This window comes from Hypanus sabinus, chromosome 15 (genome assembly GCF_030144855.1).
Source record: "Hypanus sabinus isolate sHypSab1 chromosome 15, sHypSab1.hap1, whole genome shotgun sequence".
NCBI classification, from domain to species: domain Eukaryota; kingdom Metazoa; phylum Chordata; class Chondrichthyes; order Myliobatiformes; family Dasyatidae; genus Hypanus; species Hypanus sabinus.
The window spans coordinates 51,094,051-51,111,145 of NC_082720.1; positions in this window are offsets into that span (position 1 = coordinate 51,094,051).

Here is a 17,095-nt window from a genome sequence, read left to right on the forward strand (position 1 = left end):
ACCTACCCAGCTCCAAGAACACTAAGGCAGACATCCTGTAATAACAGATCAACCCAGCAGATATGGAGATTGACTCTCAGCCCAAAATTTCATCCTCTCAGATCCTCACTCCAATCATCTGGGACCCTGGAGAACCAGATCCACCAGGTCCTACAGCATGACCCTGCTCCAGCTGACATGCCTGACCACTGCATGTATGTGCTGACAGCCATGCACTCTGAGGCACTCCTGTGAGCCTTCTCTGGTCATCAAAATGTATAACAGATGCAGAATTTTCTGCAGCTCTGTTCCTGGTGGCCCATCATGATCACAGACGTACGCAGTTCATTGCTGCCTGCCCTCCATGTGCCCTTTCCAATTCTTCTGGGCTCCTGCAGCCCCTTCTGGTCCCTCAACACCCATGGTGCCACATTGCCATGGATTTCATCATGGGTTTGCCAGTTTCTGATGGTGCCACAGCAATCATGACAGTGGTGGGCAGGTTCTCCAAGGTGCTCCACTTCATTGCCCTCCCCAAACTTCAGTCAGCTGCAGGGATGGCGGCCCTGGTTCTCCACCAGGTAGCTCACCTCCATGGCTTCCCTCAAGATATTGTGTCAGACTGGGACCCACAATTTGAGTCCCGCCTCTAGTGAGCTTTCTGATCCTTTCTGCACACCACAGTGAGTTAGTCCTCTGGCTATTATTCGCAGTCTAAGCTGTCAGTCAGAAGGAGACTATTAGCAAGTTTCTGCAATGCTTCACTGCATATAGCCCTTCCACGTGGTTGACATATCTGCTCTGGGCCAAGCTGTCCCACAGCCTACACACCTCCTCTGCCACAAGAATGTCACCCTTTGAAGGGCTTCATGGCTATCCATGGAGGGACCAACAGTGTAGGTCCCATCCACCAGGGTCCTGGTTTGCCACTGTCAGAATGCTTGGAAGAAGTCTTGGAGGGCCATCTTAACTGTCAGTTGTGTCAACTGCCATCACGCCAACCACCAGTGCTGTCAAGCCAGACAGCTGCAGGCTGGGGACCGTGTCTGGATGTCCAGCTGAGATCTGCCCCTGCACAACAACTCCTGTAAGCTCTCGACCTGCTTTATTGGTCCCTTCATGAGTTCCCATCACATCAGTGCACCAGCTGCCACCAACCTTCAATATCACACCTCTCTTCCACATATCCTGCCTGAAGCCCGTGGTCACTTGAGCCTGAATTTCCAGAACCTAGGAAGATGGAAGGTGGTCCAGTGTATACAGTTCACCGGTTGATGGATTCACATCATCATGGAGGAGGTGTGCAGCACCTGGATGCCTGGGAAAGGTATGGCCTGGGGGGAAGGTCTTGGATGTTGTCCAGATTCATCTTGTATCCATCACTCATTGAGGAGTTCCACTGAATCCATCCAGTTCATCCTGGGCTGATGGGTGCTGGCCTTAGGAGGAGGATTGGTGCTGTCAGGCCTGCAAAGGCAGACACCTCACAGTCTCCACCCAGCTAACAGGAGTCACCTGCCATTCATTTCCAACTCATCACCTGCTGCCTATTTAAACCCAAGTCTCATCCACAGTCCTTGTTCACCCACTGAACCAGCCAGTTGCTCCTTGCATTCAATTAGCTTGTTGCTTTTTCTGTTCAGTATCTGCTCTCCCTTGTTTTATGCCCCCTCATGGCTTGTTATTTTGAAGTTTATTAGTTAAGTGTCATTAGTTAAGTGTTTTTGGGTCAGACCTCCTCTACATTTCCTGACATTTATCACTTATGGACGTCTACCTTCAGGACACCTTTATTTTTATATGTTTATATACACACACATTTTTTATTGTAATGAATTAACAAATTAACTCATCAGATTTGAAAGCAACTTCAATGTTTGTTGTTATTTACCAAAATCAAATCGGAAGTAATTTGATCTCATTGTTTGAGATATTTCATAATGTCATTGTATTGAAATATTAAAATTCACTCTTTCATTTTCCAAGATTCAAGATTGTTTAATGTCATTTCCTTTACAACTCCTTTACAAAAGTGTAAAGGAGAATGAAGTAATTGTTACTCCAGACCTGACATAGCACAAAAAATCACAATAAGATAAAAAATACAAAAATAAAATAAAAAACACAATAAATATAAATATATAACATAGCTTGTATATGTAGATTGATTATATGATCATAAAGTGAGGCTAGGCTGTACATAAGGTGACTGACAGGAAATAATAAAGTAGTGGTGGAGTTAGTGGATGCAGTCTTCGTGCTTGGGGAAGTAACTGTTTTTGAGTCTGATGGTCCAGGCGTGGTGCTACATCCTTCCTGATGAAAATGGGACAAAAAGTCCATGAGCAAGGTGGGTGGGATTCTTCATGATGTATTGTGAACTCAGAGAAGTATTTTTCACATTCTCTCAGTGCAATGCAAATTGGAACATTTTATAATAAGAGTTGAAACACTTTTTAATGTTAAATGTAGTTTGTATAGCTGCTCATCTGGACAGAAGTAAAATATGTTATCTGTTCAAGATGTCTGTGGTACAAAATACTGCTGCTAAGTTGCATTAATTTTCTGTATCAGATGTCATATGGAATCCACATTAAATCAATTCAAATGAAATTCAATTTTATTTAAATGTCGAATGTTGTTTAAATTCGAACATATATTTGAATAGCACCTTTAACACCCTATGGTACTTCATTTCCGACAACACCATCCACAAAACAATTACAAAAGCCATAAAATCAACTCAGTATGGAGAGCACTGCATTAATAGAGGTCACCAATCAATTCTTGAAATGTCAGAATAGAAGAGACTGCAGCAATTTCCAAAACTCTTTTGAAATAGCAATTGCGTCAGAGTAGGATGCCTGAATGTCATTCCTACATTCAAAGAAGAAAAGGTTCAATAAGTGTAGTTCTAAAGCAAAATATGCGGGTAATGGAAATACTCAAACCACATCTGTGGAGGGAAAAACAAGAGTTAATACTTCAATTTAATGACCTTTTATCTGAGCTGTTGTATTTCATCATAGGAACTGGCTTTTCAACGCCATATTTATCTGGGTCTGTGTTTCAATGTTTGTCCTATTCACATTCATTGTAAAATCATCCTCATTTCGACTGATGATTTAATTATCGACTATTTACTCTTTTCTATAGATGCTGCCTGGCCTGCTGAGTTCCTCCAGCACTTTGTTTGTGTTGCTTGTACTTCCAGTATCTGCTGATTTTCTCCTTTTGTGTGTGTTAATGATTTAAACATTTCTTTTCCATCAACTTGTTTTAAAACATTTCATCTGTAATTCTGATGCAGACTACTTTGAGGTCATTAGTGACCTGGAAGGTCCAGCTTCAGTGAAAGTTTCAGCACATTCACAATGCTGCCTGCCAAACTTTATGGTAAGTTCTACTCTGACCTTAGCTTTTCTTTGTTACCTGTCTTTCTCTGATTCCTTCCATTTCAAGAAAACTTTTTATGTTAAATTCTTTGTAAACAATTTAAAGATTTACTGTTCCCTTCACAAAATGGACAGAAAAATGAACACAAATGGACAAATGTTTTACAATTGAATCATAAACATTGGCTTAGCAAGGCCTTCTCATTCTGTATTTTTCCCAGATGTCTTTTCAGATCCTTTTCATGCACAATTTCACATATAACTGCTTGGCTAATTTTGTTCCTCCTTTTCTTAAAGGCCCTGAAGTCAGGACATTGACATCCCTTGATAAATGTTAACAGATTATCTTTTGTCTGCTCCTTATGCAACTTCTCAACTTTCTTTTTCTGTATGTATGTATCAATAGCAAGGCTGATCGTTGACGTAAAAGCAATGTTTTAGTCCTTATGTTTTTTCACAAATCTTTTTATTCCCAATGCATACTTCCACTTAAAATATTTCTGTCTTTCACAAATAGCGAACTGAAACTATGCCACTAAGATGCATGCTCTGCTCAAAGGGTTTAAATATGCAATAACTTTAAGCAACTGTCATATTGCCAGATTTTTTCTGAGATGAAGTTGCACACCGCATAGGCACAATGGTTTCTCATGCTCACATTGGACATGACTGGCAGCAGTGAGCCATAAACCTGAAAAAACTGTAACGTTCAGCAACTCCAGACACTTTCTAATCTCTCTACTTGTTTTCAGATGGAAATTGGAAATACAAACATAGGTCACAAATGTTTGTGAAATTTTATAATCTTCACTCTTTCTGTCAGTTTTTTCTCATCTGTCCGTGATCCTAATCCTTTACTGTCAGAATACCAGTTAGACAAAAACAAATCACATTACCTAAATATAATCTGGATTTTCAACTGACAGAAAATCTATCATCTTGTTTGAAAAAAGCACCAGAGCATGGCTTAGGTTTTCTCTTATAGTGACAGAGAGGAATGTGATCTCTCCTTAGGAAGCAATTGGTGGAAAACTGAAGGAATTTAGCATATCAACATTGTTGGAAGACTACTTCTCTTAATTACAAAAATAAATTTAAACTTACTTGCTGGGCAATTCTTCAGCTACAATTTAGAAATTACTTACCCGGGATTTTTCCGTAGCTTCTACTACATATGTCCATTTGAGATTTTTGGATGACATAAGCTCCAGGGTACACATTTCAAGTGTTTGTTTCTGGATACCCACTAAGAGGTGCTTGGGAAGACAAAAACAGCTGCACCCTCTGTTTTAGTGGGCCTGCAATTCATAAACACAAGCGTTTCTTCAGATGAGGAAATTCCAGAGTAATGCACACAAAATGCTGCAGAGGACCTGTCCTGGGCCCAGCACATGGGTGCAATTGCAGGGAAGGTGTGGCAGCATGTCTACTTCCATAGATGTATAGTGGAGAGTATATTGATTGACTGCATCATAGCCTGGTATGGAAACACCAATGCCCTTGAATGGAAAATCCCACAAAAAGTGGTGGATGTGGCCCAGTAAAGCCCTCCACACCATTGAGCAAATCAACATGAAACGTCGTCGCTTCCATTATCAAGGACCCCCACCACCCAGCTGCTATCAGGAAAAGAGTACAGGAGCCTTAGGGCTCACATAACCAGGTTCAGGAACAGCTATCATCCCTCAGCTATCAGCTACCATGAACCAATGGGGGTAACTTCACTCAACTTCACTTGCCCCATTGTTTAAATGTTCCCACAACATATTGGCTCACTTTCAAGGACTATAATTTATTTATTATTATTATTTCTTTCTTTTTATATTTACATAGTTTGTTCTCTTTTGCACACTGGTTGAATGACCAAGTTGGTGCAGTCTTTCATTGATTCTATTATGCTTATTATTCTTTTATGGATTTATTGAGTATGTCCACAAGAAAATGTATCTCGTATATGGTGATAATATGGTGTACACTTTGATAATAAATTTACTTTGAACTTTGAACTCAGCAGGTCAGGCAGCATCTATGGAGAGGAATAAACAATCGAAGTTTCAGGCCACGACCCTTCACCAGGACTTGTTGTTATTTAAAAGCCATACCTTTTCATGTCACAGGATGAGTGGCTTCAGAATCTCCACTATCTCCTGGTTATCAGTACATGTTTGTTTGGTTTGATGACATGAATTCGTTTTAAAAGCCTCAATAAGCTGACAGTACGATTCATCGCTTAATTATAACTGAGAAGAGGGAATAAAAGTCTCAGTTCTCTATTCTTGACATTTGATAAAGGTCAAAAAGATTTCTATTGGTGATATTCTAATATCCTGTAGATAGGCACCAACAATGCATAGTGATCAGCACAGGGTGCATCTGGTAGAGCTGTTCTCTCAGAGCTCCAGTTATCTGAATTCACGGTCTATTTGAGTGGTACTTGTATGTTCTACTGAGACAGCTTGGGTGTCCCTGAGGGTCTAGTTTCCTCCCATATCCCAAAGCCTTGAGAATTTTAAGGTTAATTGCCTGCTCTAAATTGCCAAAGTTAAGAGTGGAGGGCATGAAGTGGGGATTGTGTAGGATTAATGTAAGCAGCTTGATACAGGCTTGGTGAGTCAAAGGGCCTGATTCCATGTGGGATGACTCCATGATTCTAATGCCAATTGCCCTGATATATGCACTGAATTAAATAAACCTGAAAAAAAAACAATTATAAAATGAAAAAGTTCTACTGAAACACGAAATGCTATATTGAAATCTGCTGTGTCATTTAAAAAAAGGAAGGTTTGAGTCCAATTTCAATTTTAAGCATTGAACAGGCAGATGGCAGCTTGATTTTACCATAAACCAGACAATGCAAGTGAGAGATCAGAGTCCACCAGACCCTTGATTATAATCAGCTAGTTTCCGTGTTTAAAGAATGTTGACTGGCAGCTTGCAAACTGGGAGAGTCGACACTCAAGTCTAAAGTCCAGTCCACAAAGAAAGGAGCTCAAAATACTGAGGAGGTGTTCCTGGATTGAGTCATTTATATTAAGTGTGACATTACAGAGCAATATTGCTGGTAACAAGCAAAAGAATATATTTATGGCCGAGGCTATGAGGTTTCTTCAAAAATGGCAAAATAATTCAGTAATGGGCAACATGATGCTACAGTGGATGGCTTGCGGGTGCGAGAGCTAGTGCTAAAAAACACATGGGTTCAGTCCCCATTTTGTCTGTATGGAGCTGGCTTTCTACTCGGTTTCCACAAGTTGCTCAGTTTTCCTTCAAAGTGCTGATTGGTTAATTAATTGCCGTAAGTTATACCTTACTGCAGGTTTGTGGCAAAAACAATCAAAGCAGCATTGCAAGAATGTAAGAATATTTCAGTTGCAGAGCTACAGGGACACAAAGGTATAGAGAATGGGTTAAATGGATAGTTTCTTTGGGATCTGGCATATATCCAATGGGCTGAAGGGCCTCTTTTTATTTTGTAGTAAGTAGAAGGCATGAGAACATTCCCTGAAGGATTACTGTTGGGGTATATGAATTCATGTGAACAGCCGTTTTCCTGTAACCTAAACTATTGTTTTTCTCTGCAGTTGCTACCTGACCTCTTGAGTGTTTCCCTATTTTCCTTTCTGAGCTCCAGTACCTGCAATATTTTGTTCTTGTACCATTACTGATTTGGATCTGCTGCATTCAATATGAATATATCAGTCTGCAGCCCACACTCTGCCCATTGGAATCTGGAAAATATGTTGAGGCCCCACAAAAGATGCAAGACTTCCAAGTTAAATATTGTCATTATGATGAATAACTTCATTAATTTCCATCTATGCTCAAAAATTAGAAATCAAGTTGGGTGATTTTTATTATAATTCAGATAAAATAGGAACTTTAACAGATGTTTTTCAGGTATAGGTCTGTGTAGAGAATACATGAAATTAGAGCAGGGAGCCTTGATCCTTAAACTGGAAAATTTACCATAAGCTCACCTCAAGTATGTGTGCTTAGAAAGCGCACTATTCTCTCTATACTTATGAATGCACAGCTAAGTTCAGCTCAAAAGGCATCTATAATTTTGCAGCTAATACCACTGTTGTTGGCAGAATCTCAGATTTTGACGAGGAGTGAAATAGAGTGGCAGGTTGAGTAGAGCCATAAAAGCTACCTCGCACTCAACTTCTGCAAGGTGAAGGAATTGATTGTGGACTTCAGAAAGGGTAAACTGGAAGAACATGCATCAGTACTCATTGAAGGGTCAGCAGTGGAAAGGGTTAGTAGCTTTAACATTGTGGTGTCAACATCTCAGAGGATCTATCCTGGGCCTGAAACATTAATGCAATAATGAAGATTTGGTACGTCACCCACAGCTCTTCGCAAATTTCTACAGAAGTATGGTGAAGAGCATTCTGACTGGTTGTATCATTGCTTAGCATGGAGAGTACAATGAACAGGATGGGGGATGCAGAAGGTTGAAGACTCAGCCAACTCTGACCCCTCAGTTCTGGTCGCCTCACTACAGGAAGGATGTGGAAGCCATAGAAAGGGTGCAGAGGCGATTTACAAGGATGTTACCTGAATTGGGGAGCATGCCTTATGAGAATTGGTTGAGTGAACTCTGCCATTTTTCCTTGGAGTGAAGGAGGATGAGAGGTGACCTGATAGAGGTGTACAAGATGATGAGAGACATTGATTGTGTGGATAGTCAGAGGCTTTTTCCCAGGGCTGAGATGGTTGCCACAAGAGGACACAGGTTTAAGGTGCTGGGGAGTAGGTACAGAGGAGATGTCAAGTATAAGTTTTTTACTCAGAGAGTGGTGAGTGCATGGAATGGGCTGCTGGCAACGGTGGTGGAGGCAGATATGAAAGGGTCTTTTAAGAAACCTTTGGATAGGTACATGGAGCTTAGAAAAATAGAGGGCTATGTGTAAGCCTAGTAATTTCTAAGGTAGGGACATGTTCGGCACAACTTTGTGGGCTGAAGGGCCTGTATTGTGCTGTAGGCTTTCTATGTTTCTATATGTAACTCCATCACAGGCACAGTGTTCCCCATCATTGAGAACATCTTCAGGAGTTGGTGCACAAAAAGGCAGCATCCATCATTAAGGACCCTCAACATCTGGACCATACACTCTTCTCATTACTACCATCAGGGAAAAGGTACTGGAGCCTGAAGACCCATTCCCAGTGGTTCAGAAGCAGCTTCTTCCCCTCTGTCATCATATTTCAGAATGGCCCACAGACCTATGAACAGTACCCTATTCTTCCTTTTTTTGCGCTATTTGCGCTCAGTGGCCAGTTTATGAGCTATACACCTGCTCTTTAATGCAAATATCTAATTCAGTCAATCATGTGGCAGCAAATCAAAACGTAAAAGCACACAGACATAGTCATGAGGTTCAGTTGTTGTTTAGACCAAATATCAGAATGAGGAAGAAATGTGATCTAAGTGACTTTGACAATGGAATGATTGTTGGTGCCAGACGGGGTGGTTCAAGTATCTGAGAAACTGCTGATCTCCTGGGATTTTCAATCACAATGGTCTCTAGAGCTTGCAGAGAATGGTGTAATAAACAAAAAAATCCTGTGAATGGTTGTTCTGTGGTTGAAAACACCTTGTTAATGAGAGAGGCTAGAGGAAAATGGCCAGGCTGGCTGAAGCTGTCAAGAAAGCAATAATAACTGGAATGACCAGACGTTACAAAAGTGGCGTGCAGAAGTGCATATCTGAAGGTACAACACATCAATCCTTGAGGTGGTTGGGCTCGGTATTTCTGCACCTAATAAAGTGACCGCTGAGTATATTCATTTTGTAATTTAAAGTAATTTTATCTCTGCACTGTACCACTACAACAAAACAACAAATTTAATGTCATATATGACAGTGATAATAAACCTGGTTCTGAAACAATTTCATAAATGTTTTGTAGAAAATAACCTCCATTTGCAGCTAATCTAATATGGTGTAGTTGCCTATTGAAGTCTTGCTGCGTTTTCTGATATGAGAGCTGAAAGTTTGCATCTATGAAGAGGAAATAGTTTTCTAATACAGAAGTGGAAGGAAACCAGTTATGTATCGATAATTTTTTTATCAATTACATCCTAAACACATAGAAACTACTGTTATTGATGTTTCCAGAATTTATTAATAATAGTAACTTATTTCTCAAGCATTTTTCATTCAGACAAAGTGCTTTATAATGGGATAAAGTGCAAACATGAAAATAAAGGACAAAAAGATTTCATTTAAAATCAAGCTTAAATAAATCGATTTTGAGCTGGTGTCAACTGAGTCTGCATCCCTTATAGTTTTAGGTATTGAGTTCCACAGTTTAGGAGCACAGTTCAAAAAAGCTGACATGCCAATTATCTTTTGAGTGAAATTGTTTAAATTTAAGAGACCAGCAGAAGAAGACCAGAGAACTTGAGCAGGATTGTCAAACAAAAGCAATTCTGTGATATACTCTTACCTCAGAGCTTTAAAACAAATAAGATAACTTTAAAATCAATTCTACAAGATACAGGAAGCCAATGAAGAGAAGCTATGACAGGAGTGATTTGCTCTGTCTTCCTGGTTTTAGTTAAAAGTCTAGCAGGGACATACTGAGTGAGCTGAAGTTTGTTATTAGATCACTTTAGAAGGCCAGTAAAAAGTACATTGCAGTAATCTAGTCTATTTGAGATAAAGGCATGAATTAGTTTTTCAGCATCGTTACATAACAGAATTCTGCTCTCAATTTGTTTTACAGAGGGCAGATACAGTATATGGCTTCCTGAATCTTGACTATTTGGAGTAGCTTTTTAAATACCATCAATTTAAGTGAGACAGTGAAGTTAAATAATATGAAGATAAGTTTTCTTCAGTTTTATTATAATTAACAAAGGGTTAATAAGATGTACTTTTTCCAGAGGGGAAGATCTTACAGTTCTACATTATACAAAATCAAATAAATTGAACACTAGCATTGTTGTGAAATAATCAGTCAGTTAAATATTTTAGAAGTTAGAACATGGAATAGAAAAACAGTAAATGGAATTTCAGCCAACTTGTCTCTGCTAGCCATAATGCCAACTTAAATGGTACATCTACCACAAGTTGCCTATATCCCTCAATTTCTATCTGCTCATGTGTCCATCCAAATGACTCAAAATTGTTGCCATCATTTCCCTTTGGCTTCACATTCCAGGCCCCAACAACTTTCTGTGTAAAAAAAAATCTTGCCACATAAATCCCCTTTAAGCATTCCCTCTCTCACTTTAAAGCTAAGTCCTCTAGTATTTGACATTTCCGTCCTGGGAGAAGGACTCAGGTGGCTACCTGTCTCTGTTGCTCATAATTTTATATATTTCATTCAGATTGCCCCTAAGCTATCATTTCATGTAAATCCCAAAAGCGACAAATTTAAGGTAATCTCATTTTCAACATTATTTATTCTAAACCAACAATTTGATGGTTTGAAATAACAACTGCATTGGTTTTGATCTTTGATGTTTCAGTTTTTATTATTTAAAATAGGTTAAAGTTTGTGGGAGAGGGAACTTCATTTTGTTAAAAACTATAAATTCATGCTGAATTATTTAATGTAATTTTCCACCTATTTTATCAACAAGGTAAATGATTGCCAGATCAAGCAGTGAACTACCCGGTAGTAGCAAGTAACCCCTTATACTGAGAGATAAGGTACAGACTAAAAACAGAAAAAAAATCCTTGAAAGCCTGATTTCTATGGGCAAGAGAGTTTAAAACAGGCCTCTGCTGGTTTGTTCTGGTTGTGTGTTCACAAAGGGGAGAGGGCTCCAAAGTTCTGCCAGAACTCCTTGACACTGTCATTGTAAGAGTGAAAATCTTGTATTTGATGTTATTTTCATTTAGAGAGACAGCACAGAACATGACCTTCGGGCCCACCGAGCCATGCTGCCCGGTAACACACCAATATAACCCCTAGCCAAATCACAGGACAATTTACAATGAGCAATTAACCTTCTAACTGGTACATCTTTGGACTGTGGGAGGAAACTGAAGCACCCTGAGGAAACCCACACATACACATAAAGAACGTATAAACTTTCTTACGGAGGATGCCAGTATTGAACACTGGCCTTTGATGCCCTGAGCTATAATAGTGTTGCACTAACCACTACATTAATGAGGTGCTTGGAAGAAGTGAATTATGGAGGGTCACAATGGGAGAAACACAGGCAAAGAGTCAAGTGCTTCTCTAGGGATTGAAATGGCTAATTCCTCTTCTAAGCCTATTACAGGTTAATTTATAATACATTAGTGTGAATGGCATTGACTAGTAACAGCTGAACATGTTGCATGTACTTCCATCTAAGGAGAGATCAGCACTTTTGCTCATTTCTGCCATACAATTATGCCAAGAACTTTTTATTTTCATTTGCCATCCTGAGGGAGATCTGAGCTAACTGTCCAAGTGGCATCAATGGTGCTCAGTATTCCACACAACTCAGCCCCAATCCAGCAATTCAAACTTCTATGTTAAGCGACTAAGCATACATAGTAGCTTCTGTCTCGCAACCCTCCGTTGCACATACGCATTAACTTGCTCTGTGCTTCTGGATAGGCTGCCATGCTCTTCCAGCATTTATTCACTGTTCTGTATGATTGGATAATAATCTATTTCACTCAACCTGACAGTTTAAGCGGTATGGAAAACACTACTCTGTTCAAATTTCTGGACAGAAAGTGGAGGCAAAAATCTAACAATCACTGGAGAAAAGATATGTAGCAATGGTAGGGCATTGTGTTCTTTTGAGTGGTGAATTAAATTCGACCTCAAAGTTCTCCTTATGTGTGTCCATCCAATTCTGACATCTTGAGCAGTCCTGAGGACTGAACATGAATTACTTTTACTCCAGCCTTGTGGGTTTTGAAATGTCTCACGGGGAAACACGGGCTGAAGCTGCTGAAATCTGGAGCAACTCAGTAGGTTGGGCAGCGTCTGTGGACCAAACCCAGCATCTGTTTGGATGACCCAGGGAAGTAGGCCATGGAATGGCAGATGATATTTAACTTGGATAAGTGCAAAGTGATGCATTTCAGTAAATTAAACCAGGGCAGGATTACACAATAAATGGTAGGGCCCAGGAAAGTGTTGTAGAACAGAGAGGATCAGGGGTACAGGTACATAGTTCCCTGCAAGTATGGTGAAGAAGACATTTGAGATGACTGCTTTCAACTAAATTTCTGGTCACCCAGCTATAGTAAAGATGTCCTTAAGCTGGAAAGGGTTCAGAAAAGACTTAAGAGGATATTAATGGGACTGGAAGGTTTCGATTATAAGAAGAAGTTGGATAGGTTTGGACTTTTTTCCCTGACGCATAGGAAGCTGAGGAGTGACATAAAATCAGGACCGGCATTTGGCTCACACATGAAATGGTGGTCAGGAGGCAGGTACAGAGGGGAATAAACAGTCAATCTTTTGGACCAAGAACCTTCATCAGGAAGGGCCTTTTCCCAGGGTAGGAGTGTCCAGAAGACATGAGAGGGGAATAGATTTAAAGGAACCTGAGGGGTATCTTTCTCACACAGATTGTTGTGAGTTTATGGAACGACCTGCCAGAAGAAGCAATGGACAATTACAGTGTTGGAAAGACATTTGGACAGGTACATGGATATGTGTTGTTATATGGGCCAAACACAGACAATGGGACAAGCTCAGATAGACATCTTGGAGTACATTGACATACTGGGAAAAAGGACTTCTCCGTGCTCCATCCCTCGATGACCCTATTCAAGACAAGCCAAACACTAATGTTTTATTGACATTTAGTAAAAAGCCATAAACCCTAATATGTTTACATTAACAAATCAATATTGATTTAGGGTTCAGTTTACAATCATGATCATATGCAAATATTAAAGAATAAAATCAAGTGACCTTGATTCTGATTCTGTTTCCCATTTAATCTGTAGATTAGTTTTGCCCCCGCAGGAATCTTGTTGAAGTGAAGCATTCTAGCACAAGGAATACTGAGAAAGTGTTTGATACCATCTGCCATTGGATTGGTTGTCTTGGATCTAGCGATTAAGATGTGTGATGGCACGGAGTGCATACCATCATATGCACTATGGGACTGAGATGAACTTCTGAGAGCAGCCTACCTTTAAAGGATATTCCACAGACCCTTTCAGTAAACTGAGACAAAGGCTTTAGTGAGACCAGTAAAGGGCACTGGTTGATATTTGTCCCTGAGTTACTGCTGGAGCAGTTGCATGATTTGATGTCTCTGGGCCTGAATTTGATGGAATACATAAGGATGAGGGGGGGATCTCATTGAAACCTATTGGTACTGAGAGGTACACACTCAAGCTATTGAAGAGACACAGCAGATCGAGTAGAATCTAAGTGGGAGGAATCTAGACAATGGCATTTTATGTGAGACCCTTCATCAGGACTGGAGAAGAAGGGGGCAGAAGCCAGAATGAGAAGATGGAGCAAGGGGAGGAACACAAGTTGGCAGATGATAGGTGAAACCAGATAAGGTGGAAGGGGATGGGTCGGGTAGGGAGAATGATCTGGGAGAGGATAGGTAAAAGAGTAAAGGGCTGAAGAAGAAGGAACCTGATAGGAGAGGAGAGTAGACTATGGAATAAAAGGAAGGAGGTGGTGATCTGTTAGGAGGTGAGGGGCTGGTGATAAGGGTTATGGAGGATAAGAGTGAGAAGGCCACCAGAATGAGTGAAAACAAAAAAGAAGAGGGGAGTGTTTACCAGAAGACAACTCTTTACCTTCTTGTAAGCACTCCCCTCTGTTTCCCCCATCCTCATAGATGCTGTCTGATATGCTGAGTTCCTTCAGTATTTTGTATGTGTGTTGCTCATGATTTCCAGAATCTGCAAAATCTTTTGTGTCTTGGATTCTGAGAGGCTTTGACAGAGTAGATGCAGAGAGGATGTTTCATTGAGTAAGAGAATCTAAAATCTCACAGCACAGCTTCCTCTAAATTTGAAATGAGAAGGAATTTCTTCAGCCAAAGGGTGGTGAATCTTTGGAGTTTTTTTGGAAAAGATGGCTGTGGAGGCCAAGCCATTGGGTGTATGTAAGGCAGAGATTGCTTGGTTCTTGATTGGCATGGGAGTTAAGGATTACAGGACGAAAACGGATGAATTGTGTTGAAAAAAAATCTGCCATGATTGAACGGCGGAACAGATTTGGTGGCCAAATGGCCTAATTCAGCTCTTACAAGTTATGGTCTCATCAAGACCTGTTCTTCATTCCTTTAAATGGATAGAATTCACAGTGTAACCCTGAAAGCAAATACTTGGCAGCCAGAGAGAGACCGGTGATGACTTTTCGCAATTAGACTTGCTTCATTTCTTGCAGAAAGTCAGAATTATGGCTTATATTGCTCTTCATAGATGTGGGAGTAAATATATGTTTTATTACCCCTCTGCTTATTCACCCAATATGATAGATACTCTTTTTCAGGTTAAACCACTTCAGAAAGGACTGATAGCTACAATTTATAAATGGTTATTGAATTTACGAATAATATCTAACGATAAAATTAAAGGTGCTCGGGAATTGGAATTTCAAGAGTTACTTTCAGATAATCAATAGAGTAAAATTTTTCTTTTGGTAAATACTTAATCTATCTGTGCCTGTCATTCCTTGATACAGTTCAAGGTAGTACATTGAGTACATAAGTCAAAGGACAAATTAGCCCGTATTTTTTGCAATATCAATCCTATTTGCGATAGATGTAATATTGAGGTGGCCACTTTAACTCACATGTTTTTGTCTTGCATAAAAGTGGACAATTTTTGGAAAGATATCATTAAAACTTTATCAAAATCATGGATCTGGACACAACCAAATTTACTTACAGCTGGCAATTTTTGGGATTATTCCATCGGAAGCAGGGTATAAGCAGGTTGTTATCATGGGCGATTTTAATTTCCCTAATATTGATTGGTACTTGATTAGTTCCAAGGGTTTAGATGGGGCAGAGTTTGTTAAGTGTGTCCAGGATGGATTCCTGTCACAGTATGTTGACAGGCTGATTAGGGGGATTGCCATACTAGATCTAGTATTAGGTAACGAGCCAGGTCAGGTCACAGATCTGTCAGTGGGTGAGCATCTGGGGGACAGTGATCACTGCTCCCTGACCTTTAGCATTATCATGGAAAAGGATAGAATCAGAGAGGACAGAAAAATGTTTAATTGGGGAAGGGTAAATTATGAGGCTATGAGGCTAGAACTTGCGGGTGTGAATTGGGATAATGTTTTTGCAAGGAAATGTACTATGGACATGTGGTCGATGTTTAGGGATCTCTTGCAGGATGTTAGGGATAAATTTGTCCCGGTGAGGAAGATAAAGAATGGTAGGGTGACGGAACCATGGGTGACAAGTGAGGTGGAAAATCTAGTCAGGTGGAAGAAGGCAGCATACACGAGGTTCAGGAAGCAAGGATCAGATGGGTCTATTGAGGAATATAGGGTAGCAAGAGAGGAGCTTAAGAAGGGGCTGAGAAGAGCAAGAAGGGGGCATGAGAAGGCCTTGGTGAGTAGGGTAAAGGAAAACCCCAAGACATTCTTTAATTATGTGAAGAACAAAAGGATGACAGGAGTAAAAGTAGGACCGATTAGAGATAAAAGTGGGAAGATGTGCCTGGAGGCTGTGGAAGTGAGCAAGGTCCTTAATGAATACTTCTCTTTGGTATTCACCAATGAGAGGGAACTTGATGACGGTGAGGACAATATGAGTGAGGTTGATGTTCTGGAGCATGTTGATATTAAGGGAGAGGAGCTGTTGGAGTTGTTAAAATACATTAGGACGGTTAAGTCCCCGGGGCCTGACGGAATATTCCCCAGGCTGCTCCATGAGGCAAGGGAAGAGATTGCTGAACCTCTGGCTAGGATCTTTATGTCCTCGTTGTCCACGGGAATGGTACCGGAGGATTGGAGGGAGGCGAATGTTGTCCCCTTGTTCAAGAAAGGTAGTAGGGATAGTCCAGGTAATTATAGACCAGTGAGCCTTACGTCTGTGGTGGGAAAGCTGTTGGAAAAGATTCTTAGAGATAGGATCTATGGACATTTAGAGAATCATGGTCTGATCAGGGACAGTCAGCATGGCTTTGTGAAGGGCAGATCGTGCCTAACAAGCCTAATAGAGTTCTTTGAGGAGGTGATCAGGCATATAGATGAGGGTAGTACAGTGGATGTGATCTACATGGATTTTAGTAAGGCATTTGACAAGGTTCCACACGGTAGGCTTATTCAGAAAGTCAGAAGGCATGGGATCCAGGGAAGTTTGGCCAGGTGGATTCAGAATTGGCTTGCCTGCAGAAGGCAGAGGGTCGTGGTGGAGGGAGTACATTCAGATTGGAGGGTTGTGACTGGTGGTGTCCCACAAGGATCTGTTCTGGGACCTCTACTTTTTGTGATTTTTATTAACGACCTGGATGTGGGAGTAGAAGGATGGGTTGGCCAGTTTGCAGACGACACAAAGGTTGGTGGTGTTGTGGATAGTGTAGAGGATTGTCGAAGATTGCAGAGAGACATTGATAGGATGCAGAAGTGGGCTGAGAAGTGACAGATGGAGTTCAACCCAGAGAAGTGTGAGGTGGTACACTTTGGAAGGACAAACTCCAAGGCAGAGTATGAAGTAAATGGCAGGATACTTGGTAGTGTGGAGGAGCAGAGGCATCTGGGGTACATGTCCACAGATCCCTGAAAGTTGCCTCACAGGTCGTTAAGAAAGCTTATAAG